The following is a 19,500-nucleotide window of genomic DNA, read 5'->3' as shown; positions in this document are numbered from 1 at the left end:
GGGGACCTTGTATGGGAGCTATGACCAATTATGGACCGATCGGAAAAAACTTTCTCAGTAATATTTCTATGCATATGGGCAATACTTATACCAAATTTTATATGGATATCTTAATTTAGTAATGAGTTATGCGCGTTTAAGTGCTTTTCGGGAGGGGACCTTGTATGGGAGCTATGTCCAATTATGGACCGATCCATAAATTTTTTCCTCTGAAAGAATTCTATTGACATAAGATTTTAATTTGTAAAATTTTGTGAAGATATCGACATTGTGGCGGAAGTTATTAACAAAAAACCCATTTTCCGGGAATATGTACTTTTGTATGGGAGGTATATGAAATTGTGGACCGATTCTGGCAATTTTCAGCATGGTTCAAGATCTTGTGCAGAAACGAATGTATGGTGAATTCCATGGAATTATCTTGCATAGTTTTCGAGAAAATTACATCAGAATGTGTAAAAAATGCTTATTTTTTTCCGAGGTTGTTTTAAATTTTGATTCATAACTTTTCCCGGTGTGAACCGATTTTGCCCATTTGCAATACCAAACAACTTAGGAAAATGAAGAACATTTTGGGTGAATTTGGTTAAGCTCTATTGCTTCGTTTTATCGTGAGCGTGTTTTACACAGACAGACGGACAGACGGACAGACGGACATAGCTAAATCGACTCAGAATTTGATAAGGACCCAGAATATATATACTTTGTTGGGTCTCAGATGAATATTTCTTGGTGTTACACACGGAATGACAAAGTTATATATACCCTCTATCACCACTGATGGTGGTGGGGGGTATAAAAAGTAAAAAAAAAGCTATAAATGTAAATGTAATAGGCGCGACGTTCAGGAAAAAAGAAACAAATAAGTTTAATAAATAATGATGGAAGAATAAATGAACATAAATGCCTTGCCAGCAAAAAAAGCTTACAGCTCATCAAAAATACAAACATGTATATTAGACCTGATCGTAAAATATGTACATATATATATGTATATCGGAGGCGAACGAATATTCGTAACAAGGTTAAATCGTGAAATTATAATAGGTACTCAATATTAAACAAAATTTATCAATAGAGAATATTTGTAGATAATTTTAGAATCGAATAAGGACCCAAAATTTATGTATGTATGAATTTATGTGGGTCTACAACTAATAATAAGTATTTCGGTGTTGGTTAATTATCGTGATAGTTCACTGCGTGCGAACATTCAAGTAAAGTAATATTGTATAATATTAGGTTAAGCCTGTAAAAAGCTCAGGAGGTCATTAAGATTACACCTAGATATCTCACCAAGGTACGAAGCAACTGCCGAGGAAACTGCATCTCTTAGCGACTAGAGCAGGGCATTCGTAGAGCAGATGGAAGACCGTCTCATCATTTTTCCCTGTCTTTGTAACTGCGACAGTATTCATTGGGGAGCCTAAGCCGACTTCCATGTCTGCCTAGCGCCTAGTGTCCAGTTATTACTGATATCAGCCTCAGTATATCCTGCATATTTCGGTTATACGATTTTTTGTACGTTTCTCATTGAGATAAGACCTCAATGGTATGGCCCTTCTACATGTGCCTAAGTTATTAAACCTAATGGAGTTGCTACTGAAACGGCGTTGGTGTTATTCAGAGCAGATCTCGTTCTGGCTAGTTCATTTCAATAAGAGTCCCAATGCGCAAGTACCGTGCAGGCAGACATTATCGCATATATTTCAACCTGAAAAATATTACAGTTGTTGAGAAGACAGTGAGATATAAATACTTATTCCAGCTTCTTCACAAAAGAACTAACACCACAATTAATTTAAGAACCATATGTAAAGAATCTGGCTCGGTAGGTTAACGCTACACCACTCGTTCCTGAAAACCCTATTAATGTCCGTGTCTGGGGTTGGTTCAAGATTGGAGGCAGAAAGAAGGCTTATGATCTTATCATGTCCATATCTTCCTGATATCCAACTTCCGGATCAGTTAAGCCTGCAGGCAGATGTAGAATGTGCAATATAGTGTTCAGAGCTTCTGAAGGACTAGTTCCTAGAGCATCCATTATTCGAATGCATGCTGATCTATGAACTTTATATAGTTGGTCTATAATAAATTTCAACAGGTCTATAGCACAGACGTACTATAACTGTGCACATCCATTTAACTATGTTGGGACTAAGTTCCTATTTCATTCCAAACATAAGATAAAGATAAGTGTTGTTTCCATGATAATTTGGAGTCTAGGACAATTCCTAGATATTTAGCATAGTTTGAGAATGGAATTTCGCAGTTCTTGAACTTACTACAAGAGCACAATTCACATCTAGAAACATTCCTAGTACCAGTTTCACAACATCGTCCCTGTAAGCAACACCTTTTATCCGTCTATAGTCCAGTTCAATAAGAATCCAGTTAAAAACAATGAGCCAAAGTAGTGGAGAGATTACACCACCCTGTGGTGTGCCTCGTTCTACTTGCTTGAACTTAACGCCGTTTCCAGTACTTGCTGTCACAATTATATATTTCAACATAATTACTAACCAGGTGCTGATGTACTTTTCAACGACTAGTTTACAAAGAGCTGGTGCTGTTGACTTCAATGAGGATAATCTATCAATCACCCACGAAATTCATATATGTTTTTAATTTATTATGGTATGGATTCAGCGATTTATTATTTTAGCTTGTGTTAAAGGTTTTACGTCTTTTTTTACGTAGCTTAGATAGCTCTGAACACCTTCAATTTTGCGTCCATGACCACGAAAAGAGTATGTATCCCGCTTTGTCGAGCTCAACAGCGCCCGACTCTGTGATAGCAAGGATAAGCAAAGTGTGGCCGTCGCCTTGTTCTGCACGAATGAGGGACCAGTTGTCCATGTGGTTGTTTGAATTCTGACGTTTCAGGCATTCCAACATCTGGTGTTGTTCAGTGGTAATTTTTGGTAACCAGATACGTGCCCGAGGTCTCACCTGAATTTCCTCCTTTCAGAACACGTCCATGCATTTGATCACTCTGTATCTCCGATGTTTCTCACCGGAGTCAAAACTAGGTTGTTCTTACTGGCTAGGAGGTATTTCATACCTAACTCTGTCAGTTAGACGACAAATTGTGTCTTATCATTTATACCGTTTTTCGACTAATGTGCAAATCAAAGAAACTTTCATTGTCATTGCTAAGCTTTTGTTGAAATTATATCTAATTATTTTGGGGCGATCCTATTCTAGATAATCCATCTCTTTGGAACATTGAATGGAAAATTTTAAGGAACTACGTGCAGGACAAATAACAACACTTTTCATGTAAATGAGCGCTCAACAGACAGAAAGGTGTCTTTCTTCGGATCTGACGGTCAGTCTGCTCAGATTTTGACCTTCATTCAACTTAACCTATGTATTTTCCAAACTTAAATAATAAACAAATCATAACAGAGGTTAAACATTCCTTACAATGCCAATAGTTAGGACTTTCAGAAGACATAACAATTAAAACTTTGAGTTTGACTGGGTTTTTACTTTAGCCTGAGATATCTCGAATGTGATAGAGGAATTCAGAAGTCAGATTTGAACTTTGCGCATTTTAATACTTCAGAAAAGTGTACTTTATATCTTTGGTTTCTTTGTTTTTAAATTTAATAGACCTGTGTTACTTTTCACCTTTCAATGCCTAGCTTTTCAGATTAAGGGCAGGTTTAATGAATGCAGTCAATGTAAAAAAGTTGTGCATACTATGTATAATTGTATATACATATGTATGTATAACTACATATTAAAATGCTTATGTACTGTGAGTTTATTAACAATATTGAAAATTAAATAAAATACAAATAAAACAAAACCACGGACAAAAACTTTATTTTCACATGGCAAAAAACTGTACAAGTCAGACGTTTAACACATAAACAAAAAATAACGTTTATGCATTAATTTAAGTAAATATGTAATGTACAAATATTTATAGTGATGAATCAATGTTTAAGGGCAATGCAATACTTTTGTTTCTTAATTTAAAAAACAATTGATTTTCTTCTCTTGATTCCAAATAAATAACTCAAAAAACATAGGGGCTGAGTGAAATCATTATCTGATATCGCCCATTATTAACCCCAAACAAACTCTATCAATAGAGAGAATTTATATTTTTTCACCTCCGTGCTTTCAACAGAAATAGGGACGTAATGGGTTAGTTTTAGAATTTAATAATAATACATACTTTTGTATAAAACACCAAAATGGAAAACGTCGTTGATGAGTTGTGCAAATATTCTTGAAGAAATATTTTTAATTTCTTCTAAAAAAATCTTATGTAAAAAAATTGAAAACCATATTCATAAATACTTAATAAAGTTGTTAATGGTTTATTGTACAAATTTTTTATGGATAACCTCAAATAAACGATAAATATATTTTTATGAATACGGGGGTTATATGACAAATTGCAAAAACAATACATAATTCCATAATTTCCGTATTTCACCTTTAAACATATGCCCCTCTATGTACCATTTTTTTCGCTTAACAAGCAGCAAATTTACGTGCGAACTTCCACTAATGAAATTTATTGTCCCCCACTCAAAACATTATTCAATTACCCACTTGTAACATAAATCAACAATAACAGGCCTCTTTGCCTTATTTGTTTTGTGTTTATTTTTTATTGTATTGGTTCTTTGCTTTTATTACTTTTAAAATTAACAACAACTACCAACCCGAACTGGCGTTAAACGGCTGCTCCTCAACTGAGTGATTTTCAAGACGCCATACTTATTTGCTGTGTTGTGAGTACAAAACAAAGAGAAATCGAATTGAATTCAATTAACACAGCTCTGCAATTGGTGGTGGCTGCCATATTGCATTAAAAATCCCAACCCCCATTAATGGAACTATCAGCAGTAAAAGGCGGAGCTAATAAAACTTGTTCAAATGAAATCACATCCACAGTACAAATTTCATAATACAAAACAATATTTTGTGTTACTCAGAGAGAGATATGTGAGTGTTTTGTTACTTTTCTGAATTTTATCACTTGTTCGTAAGACTTGCACGCACTCACGCACACCTGTCGCAAAGATTTAAAGATCTTTCGTTGGTTAAACGATCAGTTTTATCACTCATATACACACTCGTACAAATGAGAGGGAGAGAACGAATGCTAACATGATAAAGCGAGTCAACTCAATATTTCACTACTTCCGCAGCAGTACTTGTAAATGGGAGTGAAGAGTGTGACAGGTGAAGTTTATTTGAGTGACCATGTGGCCAAAACCTATAACCGGTATTTGAGCCCACCTGATTGTTTTAATGAATGAATATTTTCACCGGTAGACAACTCACACCGTTGGCTAAACAAAACAACTTCTGTAGTTTATTAGCGGCTTTAATACAGCGCGGTCGTGTACAATAATTCTTTCGTAACGTCCGAATCAATGTGTCAATGTTAGGTCTCGTTAAAAACTCTTTGTGTGACTTTTTTCTTAACCCATTAACGAACTAAAAAAATCAGCTTGTTGTTGTTGGTATGTAATTATACAAATAAATCGGTTGAAAACGGAAAAAATTAAAAAAAAAAACAAGTAATTCGAATATTACTTAAGTTACGTAAACTTATCCGTGGGTGATTTTTTTATTGCCTGCTAAATTATCAAGTGATTGTTAAATGAAACTCAAAAGTGTGGTCCAATATAATATAAAAATGGAAAAATTATTAAGAAATATTAAAATATATTAAACAGTATATAGTGTTAAAAATATTAGTAAAAAATTATAAAATTTGTCTAATATACAATAAAAAAACAATATATATATATTTTAAACCCCGACGGTGAAATATAATTTTGTGGATATTTTTTCATAATTTTATTTAAATTGTGGTGAACAACTAGCAACATTCTTATTGGATATCATTCACATTAAAGTGGTAAGTTGGACCAATATAGAAAATAAAGGACGTAAACCAAGAGATTATATTTATCTAATTATCTACATACAGCGGATAATTTATTCGTACGAAAAAATAAAAGTTTGTAAATTAGACAGAATTACAGTTTTGTAAATATGTATTTAAATACATTTAAAGAATCACGGACAGTAATCTCCATTAACGTATTTATCGACTACATTTGTCAATATCAAATCAACATTTGATTTTTTACATTTCATTTACATTTTGTATTCGATTGAAACAAATACAATAATCTTGACATTTCGGATCCAATGTGGATCTAGTTCAAACTTGTTTGACATTCTCATCTCATTCTTTTAAACTTAGTATAATTCTTGATTATCATACAGATATTCTTGACTATCATACAGAGAATACAGTTATTGTTAATAGAATGGATTTTTTGCTGCAGCAACAGATATTAGTTTAGTTAGACAAATACGATTTAAATTTAACTTTAGTAACAGAAATCACAAAGGTTGAAGGTTGAAACTTAATCAGTTTGGAGATGCCTTAGGTTAGGTTGATAGAAGGACATCACATCCGAAGAAATAAACAAACAAAGGCCACTACGCCCGAAGTTGTGCGCTCATATTCATGGAAATGTTTGTTGGCAAAAACAAAAACCTCTATTAGAATGTCAGTTTCCTGGAGGCAATTCTTAAGAATCAGTGTCCATGAGGTACGTTATATTCGGAATAATTTTGATTAAAGCCTAGCAATGATAATAAAGTGCTATCCTTTCTACAGGCTCTACATTCGTCTGAAACCGCACATTTTGAGGAGTATTCTCGGCCTCCTATTCTATAGGTTATCCCAAAGAACCCACCCTTTCATTATTAAAAGTGACATTATTGTATTATTCCGCCAATATTTTTCGTTCACCACTCGTTGTTTCGTCAGGTTAATTCGTTGCGCTCGTCAGGTTAATTACCTCGAGTTGCCTTTCCCTTTAAAGCAAGTACATTCGCTCTTTCGTTACCGACTACTCCCGAGTGGCCTGATACGATATGATGGAAAGCTCATCTATGGAGGAGTAATCGGTCAAAGCTTTCATACAGTATAATACGGTCTTAGATTTCTTACCACCTGATATCGCCATCTGCCTCCATATTTATTCTAATCCAATTTACACATTCCGTTATTGCTCGGATTTCTGCCTAAAAGCTAGTGATGCCTTCAATATAGAAATCCGGCCCGTTTTGTCCCCCAGTTTGGAGCCATCCGTGTAGCATCGAATTACTACGATTATTTGCTCTAATGTTGACCATAATATACTATCTGGGATTAGTGTTTCAAAGTTCGCGACATATTATGTGTCTGGTATGCCTATAACCGTTTTTAGTTCGTCTAAAGTTAAGAGCCGCTCGGCTGTAAGTGCCACCTCATATCTTATATGTTTTAATGTAAGAAATATATATCAGAGCTTTGTTTGACGTAGTGCTCGTGATCCCACATATACCCACCCAAGATGTACGCTGAATACCCTGTAGTAGTTTGATATTACAGTTTTTATCAAAAGATGTCCAATATATTATTAAAACAGAAGTTAGAATTGTTAGAATAACACTTTTATAAAGGCAATGGGTAATAGTAGAAATAAGGCCCTATTTTGTGCCTATGGTTCTCCAACATAGCGCCCTGTTGATCCTATCCTATGTGGTATCTTCATTTAAATTTTCGGTCATGGATTATACCTAAGTAGTAACCTCTTTCAGTAACCGGTATTTTCTTTCTTTCGTCTTGGTGAAGAGACATATTTCAGGCCTCTCGGTTGAGCCTAGCTTAAGGCAATATTCAGGGCCTCTTTAGCCCCATAGCAGACAGATCTAAGTCTTAGGTTGTTATTAATCATGGTTACCCAGAGTAAATGCGACAAAATGCCACCCCGTGGTATATTGCGAAATACCCTTTATATGAAGTGTTAGAACGAGAACCGATCCCCACCAAACCGAATCATTCTCTTTAAAAAATGATCAAAAATGACAATTTGAAATACTAAAAAAAGTTCATTTTAAAACTTTAGCCAACTTCAATGTATCTTTAGAGGTTCTGATGATTGGAAATTAATAATGATAAAAACTAATGATAAAAGATATAAAACAAATATTTAAAATACATACATACATATGTATAATAATTTTAATCTCTTAAATAGTAGTTTCATATAATATCATACATTGAAACACTAATATTCGTATTGATATAATAAATTTGAAAATTTCCCACAAAATAAAACAAATTTACCGACGTTATTTCGAAAATCATATTTAATAACAACAATACAATGACGATCATAATGATAATAATAAATACAATATTTAAGCTCTTTTAGTAATAAATCATGTTCAAGTGATTAACATAAATTTTATTTGAATTTATTATAAATTCAAATCTAATTTTATTTAAATGTACAGGAATATTTTTTCTTTCTTTCAAGTTTTGTTGAAAACGTTCATCAATAAGTATTGATGGTAATCGAAACCAAAAAAATATTTTTAGATTGTCAAAAATAAGATTTTGAAATTTATAATTTGTCAGATTGTTGTTCTACTTCATGCATATTTGAAATATGTATGTTTGTTCTTTTTGTTAATTAAATACATGCTTAATTAGTTTTTGTTTTGAGAACATGATATACTCAGGTACATCGGAGTAGGAAACATGATTGTTGATTTGTCTTTTCATCCATCGAACCAATCATTTATATTTTCTTTTTGGTAGTATGGTTATGTTTATCTATTTCTGGTGGGTACACGTTTTCATCAATCATCAAAAGGTAGCGAAAACATACAAATATTAATTAGGGAATGTCATACGAATACATAGTTATACATACATACATACATACATACATACATACATACATACATACATACATACATACATATATCTAAAAATAAAAAAACAATCGAGAAACATTTAATAGAATTAAGTTTGCTGGTGGTATAAGTTAGTTATTCCTTCTAACGTTATATTTTTAAGGCTTTTTTTTATCGAAATTGATAAAACTGAATTCATGTGTTTAAATAGAAGTTTGTTTTGAATTGTTTTTGTTTAATTTAACAAACCATTATTGTTTGTAATTATTTAGTATCTTTAGAATACATTACATTGTATGTAATATTATTCTGATACATTAAATATTACAAGATACAAACATCAAACACACAGGCATAGATATACGAACTATAACGTCCATTAGATACATATTGTGATGGGTAATTATGAGCTTTTGTTATGGAATCACTTTCAAACAAATAAAAAATTGTCACCTCAATAAACAAGAGAAAAAAGTACAAAGATCAGATAAAAAAATACTGATACAACAATATAATAACAAAAACAATAGAACATTAAAATTAAAATTCTATTTACATCCAAAACAAATAAAATAAAACATCAAATCAAAACAATCAATTAAACATATATTTATTACCAAATTCATAGATATGTACTCGTATCGAGACAACTTTAGATACAATAACAACAACACCACAAAAATATTACAACAAATAAAACAAGTCATCGGTAAAAATAGATTGGCTCACATTCGATCGAAATGTTTAATTTCAATTAAATTTGTCTTGTACTTGAATGTTAGTTTTTCTTTTCTCCTCTCATTTTGAATGGAATTGAATGAGGTTCCTCAAACTTTTCTGTTGTATTTCCCATGATATCTATAATTTCCATTCATTTATCTCCATGTTCATGTAGTTCTAACATGGTTGTTTGTTTTTACCTCTGAAGTTTTTAAAAATATTTGTAACTGAATACAAAGTAGCATAAAACATACTTACTACCAATTATGAGTCAAATGATACATAAGTAGTAAAAAAATATTACTAATATTTGTGAGATGGTCTCTAATGATATTGAATCTGTAAAAAATATATCAGAACAACATCGAAACGCATTTAACTTGAATTGTGGTATTTAAATATTTTATATTTTTCAACTTTTTAAAAAAATGGAAGGGGTGTAGAAACAGTAGATATAACAGTATTTAACTAATAGATAAAATGCAAGATTCAATAGAATCTGCTAGAGAATTGTGAGGAAATCCGATTCGAAATTTGAATTTCTGTGTTTTAAGCGAATGCAAAATTGAACAAATTTAAGTCTAGCACGTTCGAAATGTTAACAACAAAATGACCTGCAAAAGGAAGAACAGTTATTACCAATGGAAATTACTGTCTCGAATGATATTGCTCGAACTTGATATTCACTAAGTAATATTATATGCGAGTTATTTAACGAAGGAGACTTCTATATCTCCGATACCATGGTGCTCCAGTCATGCATATACAAATTATATCATAGGACCTCTATATTGTCTAAATTGTGCTTTGTAAGTCCTCATGAGAGCTAAGAATGACTATTTTACTTTCTTGTTAAACACCCGCCACTATCGAATACTCACTTATAGTTACAGAACGATGCGTAAATGAATATATTATGAGAAATCCTGTATATGGCCTGAGAAGTTGGGCTATGCCGAATCATGAATTCGTACTTAATTATATGGACACAGATAACGGAGGCCAACAGAATTTAAAAAAAAGTCGAAACCCAGATACCTAAATATACCTTTGTAAAGGACTGAGCAGAGTTAAAACCGATTGTGGCCTCAGGATTTACATCATGTTTTCTAGATATCGTGACATGAAGATTAGAAAATATAGATATAACGTATCCACAAGGAGTAGTACTATTTTGCGTAAGACAATGGATAAAATGAGCTGCACAAATGTGGCATAAGCAGGTGGTAGTCAAGTATCCTCTCAGATGTTTTGGAACATGCGCTAAATCTTTTACTAAAATGGTGCCAGCACTGTGGGCTGGGTTTAAAACCAATATTTATATGAACCAAAATCTCCCTATCAAATGTTATGAGAATCGGCACATAATCGGCACTACCCCCCATTTAAGGTTCCTCTCAGAAAATTACTTTAAAGCTCATAACTTGCTTCTAAATGATAGTTAAGCAAAGAAATTCGACGTAAATAAGTTTTAGAGGAACTAAAATCTCTACCAAATTTAATAAGATCGGCCCATAATTGACCCTACCCCCCATATAAGGTTCCCCTCAGAAAATTTATAAAAAAATCATAATTTGCTTCAAAATTCCAGTATATCAACGAAATTGACATAAATATGTTCTATAGAAACTAAAACACATATCTCTGCCAAATAGGAAGAGGCTCGGTCCATAATTGATTCTACCCACCATATTAACGCTCATAACTTGCTTCAACATGAAAAGAATTACAACGAAATTCGACATAAAGAACTTCTTCAAAATTATAGTAAAGCAATGAAATTCAACATAAACAAGTTTTATAGGGACATAATTCTAATTGTTTTTTGAGGATCGGTCCATAATTGACCTTATCCCCTATAAATGGCCTTTCTCATAGAATGACATTAACAGCCATAAGTGACTTAAATATACCACTATAGCGATAAAATTCGTCATGAACTAGTTTTGTATTATATAAAATCTTACTGTCAAATATTATGAGCATCGGTCCATATTGGATCAAGGCCTTCATACAAGGCTTAGAAAGTATTAATATTCGACGTAACAAGTTTTATTGAAACCAAAACCTTAGGAGGATCGGTCCAAAATTGACCATAAGTAAATTTACAGGAAATCAAATCATTAAAAACAAGTTAGAGTGCTATATTCGGCTATGCCGAATCTTAAAACCCTCCAGCAAGCTACTTTTTATTAAAACCCATTTAACTATCTAATCTTTAGATAACTTGGCAAAATGTTTGTTTCCGTATTGAGGGTACTAGCATTTATGCAAATGTCAAACTAATTTTAATTAGGTGCAGAAAAATTTATATTAATAGGCACTGGCCGGCCAGTTCGAAAACATTTTAATAGAATGATTTATCTATACACAGAACATACTCATTTTGAATTCTATCCGGATATATAATCATTTAATAACGAATTAAGTGGTATTAAGTGATTTTCAGAAGTATACCGTGACCCTATATTCAAAAAGTGCGAACTCAATTTTGGGCAAAGTGAGTTTTTGATGCGAAAGGATTCCTCAATGCATGATCCACGTCTGGTATAAATTTGACACCAAAAAAGTAATTTTTGCACTTTTAACAACAATTTTTGTTAATATGCTATCTCAAAGTTAAATTTTTATTGAAGAAAATAAGTGCTAACTTCCATACAAATTTTACAACATTTTTTAAAACTTTAAATTTATTTAAAATTTATTTTGTATATTAACAAGATGAACATGCTGAACACAAAACAGGTGAAGATTAATAAATTGAATGTATAGTTTTTAAGATATGATCATTTATATATTTGTATATAAAACCAGTTTTAGACTTTAAATAATGTTTTTCCGAAAAAAATGTTATTTCAGAAATCGTTTATAACACTAAGATCTATAATATTCTATTATTCAAAAAATATTGGTACTTTTTATATTCAAAAACCTTTCATAATTTAAAATATTTGTACTGACAATAAGGAATAGTAAACAAGCAGATATGCCATGAATTATTCTACTTAAATGGTGTAAATGCATTTTATTGGACTTACTGGTTTGACTTATATCCCTTTAAAAAAACACATTTCATAAAATTATAAAATAACGCATATTATTAGAAGAAATTTTTGTTCTATTCTTTGAACAAAATATGCTAACTTAGAACAAATATTTGTTTTTTTTTGTCGACCAAAAAGTGCTATCTTAAATAAGTCGCTAAAATGTGCAAAATATTAAAATTTTTTCATAGGTAAGAATTAGTAAGGATGTTAAAAACGTATTATGGAAGATATATTGTCTTTTAGTGCAATATTTCACGAATTAAATAGTTTTTTTGCTTTCCTGAAAACTAGACTTTATTGATTTAGCACTTTTTGAATATAGGGTATCGATACCTTATATGGAAGCTAAGACAACTTATGGACCGATCCGGAAAAAAATTCCGTAGAATGATTTATATATACATTTATGCCGAATTTTATCTCGATAACTTTGATTGTAAATGTGAATTTGAGTTATTTTCGGAAATGGTCCTTATATGGGAGTTGAGACCAATTATCGACGGATAAGAAAAAAATTCGTATAGTGATTTATATGCCAAAAAAAAAAGAAAATAAAGAATTCAAGTCGAATTTTACTACAATAGATTTATTAATTAATGAAATATGTGCGTTTTGGAAGTGAACTTTATATGTATAGGAGATATGGCATTACGCAAAACATATTTGTGTCGAATTTTATCAAGATATCTTTATTTGATAAGATATCTTTATTTAAGTGATTTTTTTGAAGTGGAACTTATATAAGAGCTATTACCATATATGGACTAATCCGGAAAAAATTTGGTAGAATGATTTATATGCTCACAAAACATATTCAAGTCGTACTTTATCCCGATAGCTTTATTATTCAAAGAAATATATGCGTTTAACTGATTTTCGTAAGTGGAGCCTATCCGGAAAAAATTTCGTAGAGTGATTCATATAAAGACAAAACATATTTGTGTCGAATTTTATCAATTTAACTTTATTTGACAATTAAATATGTGCGTTTAAGTGATTTTCGGAAGTGGGACTTATATGGGAGCTATGACCAATAATGGACCGATCCGGGAAAAAAGTGGTAGAATGATTTATATGTACACAAAATATATTCAAGTCGAATTTTATCCTTATAGTTTGAGAATTTAAAGAAATATATGCGTTGAAGTGATTTTCGGAAGTGGACTTTATATGTGAGCTATGACCAATTATGGGCCTATCCCAAAAAAAATTTCGTAGAGTGATTCATATTTAGACTAAACATATTTGTGTCGAATTTTATCAAGATAGCTTTATTTGACAATGAAATATGAGCTTTTAAATGATTTTCGGAAGTGGGCCTTATATGGGAGCTATGACCAATAATGGACCGATCCGTAAAAAATTTGGTAGATTGATTTGTATGTACACAAAACATATTTAACTCGAATTTTATCACAATAGCTTTATTCATCAATGAAATATTTGCGTTTAGGTGGTTTTCGGAAGTGACTTATATGGGAGCTATGACCAATTGTGGACCGACTGAGATCTACGTTGACAGTATGATTTATCTTATTTCTTGGTGTTACACACGGAACGACAAACTTATATATACCCTCTATCACCACTGATGGTGGTGGAGGGTATAAAAATTATTAAATATGATAAAATAAGTACTACCATCACCCTGACTATATGTATTACTATTTACCTATATATGATAAATCAGTTTGGAAAAAATCCAGTAAATAAATGACACATGATTTGATGGTGGGCATATAAGATTCGGAACAGCCGAATATAGCACTCTTACTAGTTAATTTTAAGTTTAAATTTTAAGGTTAGAAATAGTTGACGTGAAAAATATTCTATCAGAAAACAATATGATGAAAATATTGAAATGACATTGAGTCTTTCGTCAGTTAAAAATTTGAATACATTTACTTAAACTTTTATATTAAAATATTCGTTTTATAATCCATCAATTTACCCGCTTAGAAACCTAGTAAAAAATAATTTTATAATACCCTACATTTTCTGACATTCCGTACAGCATGTAAAAGCATGCCGAAACATATACACTCAAAAAAGAATTGAATAAATTTCTTAAATCAATCCGAAGCGGTTTCAGAAGTACGTTATGTACGGTTTTGAGAAATTTCGGTTTGATTCATGATTTAAGCTTCAGTGCATACTTGATTCGAGTTAAAAATAAGATTGGAAAAATGATAGAAAATATCGAAATAATCCCAAAAGAGATTTTTGCCATCGATTTGTTTAATAAATCCCGATGTACAATTATTTTTAGAATGAGTAATTGTTATACCCTACACCACTTTAGTGGGGAGGGTATATTGGGTTTGTGCTGATGTTTGTTACGCACAATAATATTTGTTCTATACCCACCTTAAAATATACCAATCGGCTTAGAATCTTTTTCTGAGTCGATTTAGCTATGTCCGTCCGTCCATGTAAACCTTGTAATCAAACTACTGGTCGCAATTTTGTAGATAATTCAATGAAATTAGGTGCATAACCTTCTATTATCCCAGGGACGAAGCTCCCATACAACTGAACCCCCGAATAGGGCTTGTAAATCTTGTAATCAATGAAATTTAGCACATGATCTTCTATTGTACCAGAGACAAACACTATTGAACATGCTTAAAATCAGTTCATTATTTCACCTAGCCCTCATATAACTGATCTTCCCGAATAGGCCCTTTAAGTTCATAATTATGTTCTATACTGGCCTTGATGACCCTAATGAATTTTATAATGAGGACATCATTTGACCCTAGCCCATATACAAAGCCCCCTTCAAAATTTATTTATATGTCCACAAATTTATTTAAATGTCCACAAAATTATTTATAGCTTAAATATATCTGAGGCAAGGTACAATTCAACTTAAATCCTTTATTATGAAAACTAAACCACATTTTACTTTTAGAACTGGTGTAGGGTATTATATGGTCGGTCTCGTCCAACTATTATTTCTTACTTGTTATGTTTAATATACTCGTATCTCAACAAAAAGCTGCACAATCAAGTTCTATACTAGCCTTGATAGCCCGGAAGAATTTTGTATTGATAGGGCCTCCTTTGACCCTAGCGCCTTTACAAATTTCCCTTCAAAATATGAGTAAAATGTCCATAATTTGCTTAAAAAGAGTAACGTCGCAATGAAATTCAGCATAAATACATTTTATGTAACCGTAAATCCACCTACTAAATTTAATGAAGATCCGTTCATATTTTCCCGAAGCCGCATACATAAAAAGCCTATTTCAGAAAATTTGTTTTTCAACATAAAATGACTTAAGTATATCTGAGGTACAATTCAACTTAAATGCTTTATAACAAAAACCAAATCACTTTTTATACTCATAGCTGGTGTAGGGTATTATATGATCGGCCTCGCCCGATTATAATTTCTTACTTGTTTTAAGTAATAAAATTGTTCTTAAATTTTAGGCTAAAGATGAGTAAAATTAAGTTAAATTTAGAATGTGATAATTCATTCTGTGTAGGAATTCAATATCTTTAGACACAAGTGAGAAAAAATAGAGTCAAGCATGCCCGACTCCTTTATGTACTAGACCAGTATGAGAAATGATGCGATTAGTGTTTATATGAATTATCGAATTTTACACACTTTTACACACTGTTATTAATAAAAGATTTACGACTTTAAAAATTATGATACTAAATGTCACTTAATTATTTTCAAAATTCAAACTGTAAGTAGTTTGAAACTATCACTATAGTGGCTATCAATATGTCATGATGTTCATAGTGATTAGGGTACCAGAACTTTAATCTCTAAACATGGCTAAACCACATACATACATATTTTGTTATCAATATATTTAGATAATAAAAATGAAAACGTGTATATTAATCTAGTTAAATATTTTATTATCCTATTATTTAATCATTGATTTAATTAGAAACCTCAATTAATTAATCAATAATTTAATCAGAAACCTCAATACCCCCCTTTAGTATTTTTAGAATTCTTATAAAATTGAAGGTAATAAATCCATTTTCGTTTTTGTTTTTATGTGTGTAATTAAATAATTAAAATCATTTCGTTTATTATTGAATTGGTGTCATAAATCAATTAGTTATTAAATATCAATCAGTACTTTTTACTACATATTTATTTTTTTGGAATTTTTGTTAAAATATAATAAAAAACAAAAACAATAACGCTAATAATAATGGACGTGTTTAAAACGTGTCCAACAAATACTTAAACATACAAATATTTATTTAGTTGATTGCTCGATTATAAATTAAAAATTATCTCTTTCTATTTATATTTTTCTATTTGTTTAACTTGTTTAGTAGGTACTAAATAAATAAAGGTTACAAAAGCGTATCAAGATCTAAGATTACTATTTTCGTGACGATATTTCTTTTATTTCGCTTCTGTTTTTTTTTTAATTTCAAAACAAAATAATTTCATTTCCTTTAATTAAGCACCCAATATAAATTGAAATTAATTATCAATTGTACGACAAATATAAATAAAATTAAAAAATTCAAACTCTAACAAAAACAACAAGAATATTGACCAAAATACTACAAGTAAATGGACACATGTATGTATGTACTATATAGTACAAGTGCGACAAATAGCCCAGTCATTATAAATCAAATCATGTGTTTTAAGTCATATCAAAACTTGAAAAATAACTAAATTAGTTCGTATTTATTTATATGTATGTATATAGCAGTTTGTTAAATTTGACAAAAATAACAAAAAATATCTGAATGTATTATAAGTACATACTACGACTGATATTACTACCAAAAATTGGAAAAAAGAACATAGATAATACACTTAAAGAAATTTATGTAAACGGTCAAAATATAAACAAGTAGGAAAGTATAGTCGTGCGTGACCAAACATATGATACTCTACAAAAGTTATGAATATTAAATGTGATTTATTTTTCATAATAATTCATTGTTCCGATACATTTAAGCAATTTATGGATGAAAAACTAATTTTCTGAAAGAGGCTTTATATGGGGGCTAGGGGCAAATATGGACCAAGCCCGATATAGTTTTGTGAATATATTTATATTTATATAATATTTATTTGTGCTGAATTTCATCGCGATATTTGCGTTTATAAGTTAATTTTGGACATTCAAGGAATTTTCAGAAAACGATTCTAAGCCGATTGGTATACTTTAAGGTGGGTATATTTTTGTATATTACAAACATCAGCACAAACCCAATATACCCTCCCCACTAAAGTGGTGTAGGGTATAAAAATTATAGTCTTGTGAAATTTATATAATATTTAAATTACTGCAACACTTAAGTTTTTTTCTAAAGCAGTAACCTACATAAAAATTATATAATTTATATTTAATTAAACATTCAATATTCAACAGCTGCCTAAAATAAGTTGTCTTGTACAGAAACGAATCATCACATTCAGCTTGTTATTACCTCTGGCCAATAAATAATTTTTTTATTAATCGTTGTCTACGCCGGATTCTAAAGGTATTCTGGCCAAATGTTATTATATACTTTGATCATAAACTTTGATCCAAGTACAACATAAAAAGTTTCAGAAATCTTTTCGAAATAAGCCTTATAGTCTTAATAGTACATTTTTGGTTTAAGATATTAAAGTGGTTGTATGCCTATATAAAACTTAGTTGTGCTAATTTTTTGGAAAGATAGTAATATATTTGATGTAGTTATGAGTTAAAAACCCCAAATCGGAAGATCAGGTTGGTTGGGGCTAAGTGAAATAATGGACCGATTTCAACCATTTTCAATAGCCATCATCCTTGTACCCAAAAACACTCATGGTCGAAATTTTATGAAAATATTTTGAAAATTGTGGCCTGCAGCTTGCGCACAAGGTTTATATGGACTGACGGACGGATAGCTTGTCGGAGTAAGACCAATATTTTTGTGTGTTAGGGTATACAAATTCTGAAATGGACCAAACCAAATGCCAAACAATTTCTTAAATATTTTTCTGTATAAATTAAAAATTACGACAATTTGAAAGGAATATTATTCCTTTCAAACCCGATTGAGAGGTATTCCTACATGGGATTCTTAAAAACGCAGTTCCTGAGGACACTCTAATAAATATGCAATACGAAGCTTGGAGAATGAATCTGCAATTTCTAAACGATTAAGTCCACCGGTCTCAAATCAGGGGTCAAAAAAGGGGTTTTAAATTTCTTATATAAGTAGTAAAATTTTAAATCGGATCGAAAATAAGCAAATTTGATAACTCTGGACCGCCTCTAACTATTCGTTATAACGGAAAATTGCAAAATCCCCGCACATTCGTTATATTCAGAATTCACTGTTTTTTGTGTATGTATGCATGTGATTAAGTTTATATCCAGCAAATTCGTTGATTAATATGACTTTCGATTAATTTATTAATTACCCCAAGACAAAAACATGATTGTTGAATTGATTTTACACAAAGAAATTAAATATAAAATATTGAAATGAAGTGAAATAATAAAAATTAAAAACATAATGAATCACTAAACGAGAAAAAATATATTTTTGTTGGTTTTTTTTGTTAATCGTGTTATGTATTTTATTGATCAATACAAACAAAATTAATGAAGAATGAAAAATATATGTAAATAATAAAAAAAAGAGAACAAGAACACACAATGAGCACGCGTTATTTGTCCATTAAAGCCCAAAAATACAACAATAAAACAACAACGACAACAGCAACAACCATATTAAAGTGGTGTAATGCGCCAACAAATAAATAAATTAAATACATCAAGTAAAATTTACCTGTTATGGTGTTAGTTTTTTTATGGTTGTCTTCTTCCTGTTGTTGTTTTTGTATGTAAAATTAGTAAGTGGTTTAGTGGTGATCAAACAAACAGATGATTGATAATGTTCGAAATGAATTTAAAAGATGATGAATAAAAAAACAAATACGGAGAGTTAAAAAAGAAATCAAAAATAAACTCACACACTCCAACAAAGATCACCCTGTCCACTCACATAC

At 30.9% G+C, this 19,500-nt stretch overlaps 1 protein-coding gene across 1 annotated transcript in view; it reads left to right on the top strand.

Moving 5' to 3' along the window:
* Nucleotides 1–5,348: 5,348 nt before the first annotated feature.
* Nucleotides 5,349–19,500, top strand: part of LOC119603471 (homeobox protein aristaless) — a 49,114-nt gene continuing 34,962 nt past the window's right edge. Inside the window, exon 1 of the mRNA XM_037955510.1 lies at nt 5,349–5,896. The gene's annotated coding sequence lies outside the window, so the exon portion shown is untranslated. The remainder of the gene's footprint in view (nt 5,897–19,500) is intronic.

Source organism: Lucilia sericata, unplaced genomic scaffold (assembly GCF_015586225.1).
Source record: "Lucilia sericata isolate MDLA Ls3-8-SP2 unplaced genomic scaffold, ASM1558622v1 Contig000009F_arrow, whole genome shotgun sequence".
In the NCBI taxonomy this organism is placed as follows: domain Eukaryota; kingdom Metazoa; phylum Arthropoda; class Insecta; order Diptera; family Calliphoridae; genus Lucilia; species Lucilia sericata.
Note: the sequence above shows the minus strand (reverse complement) of the source record. Positions and strands in the feature narration are given on the sequence as shown.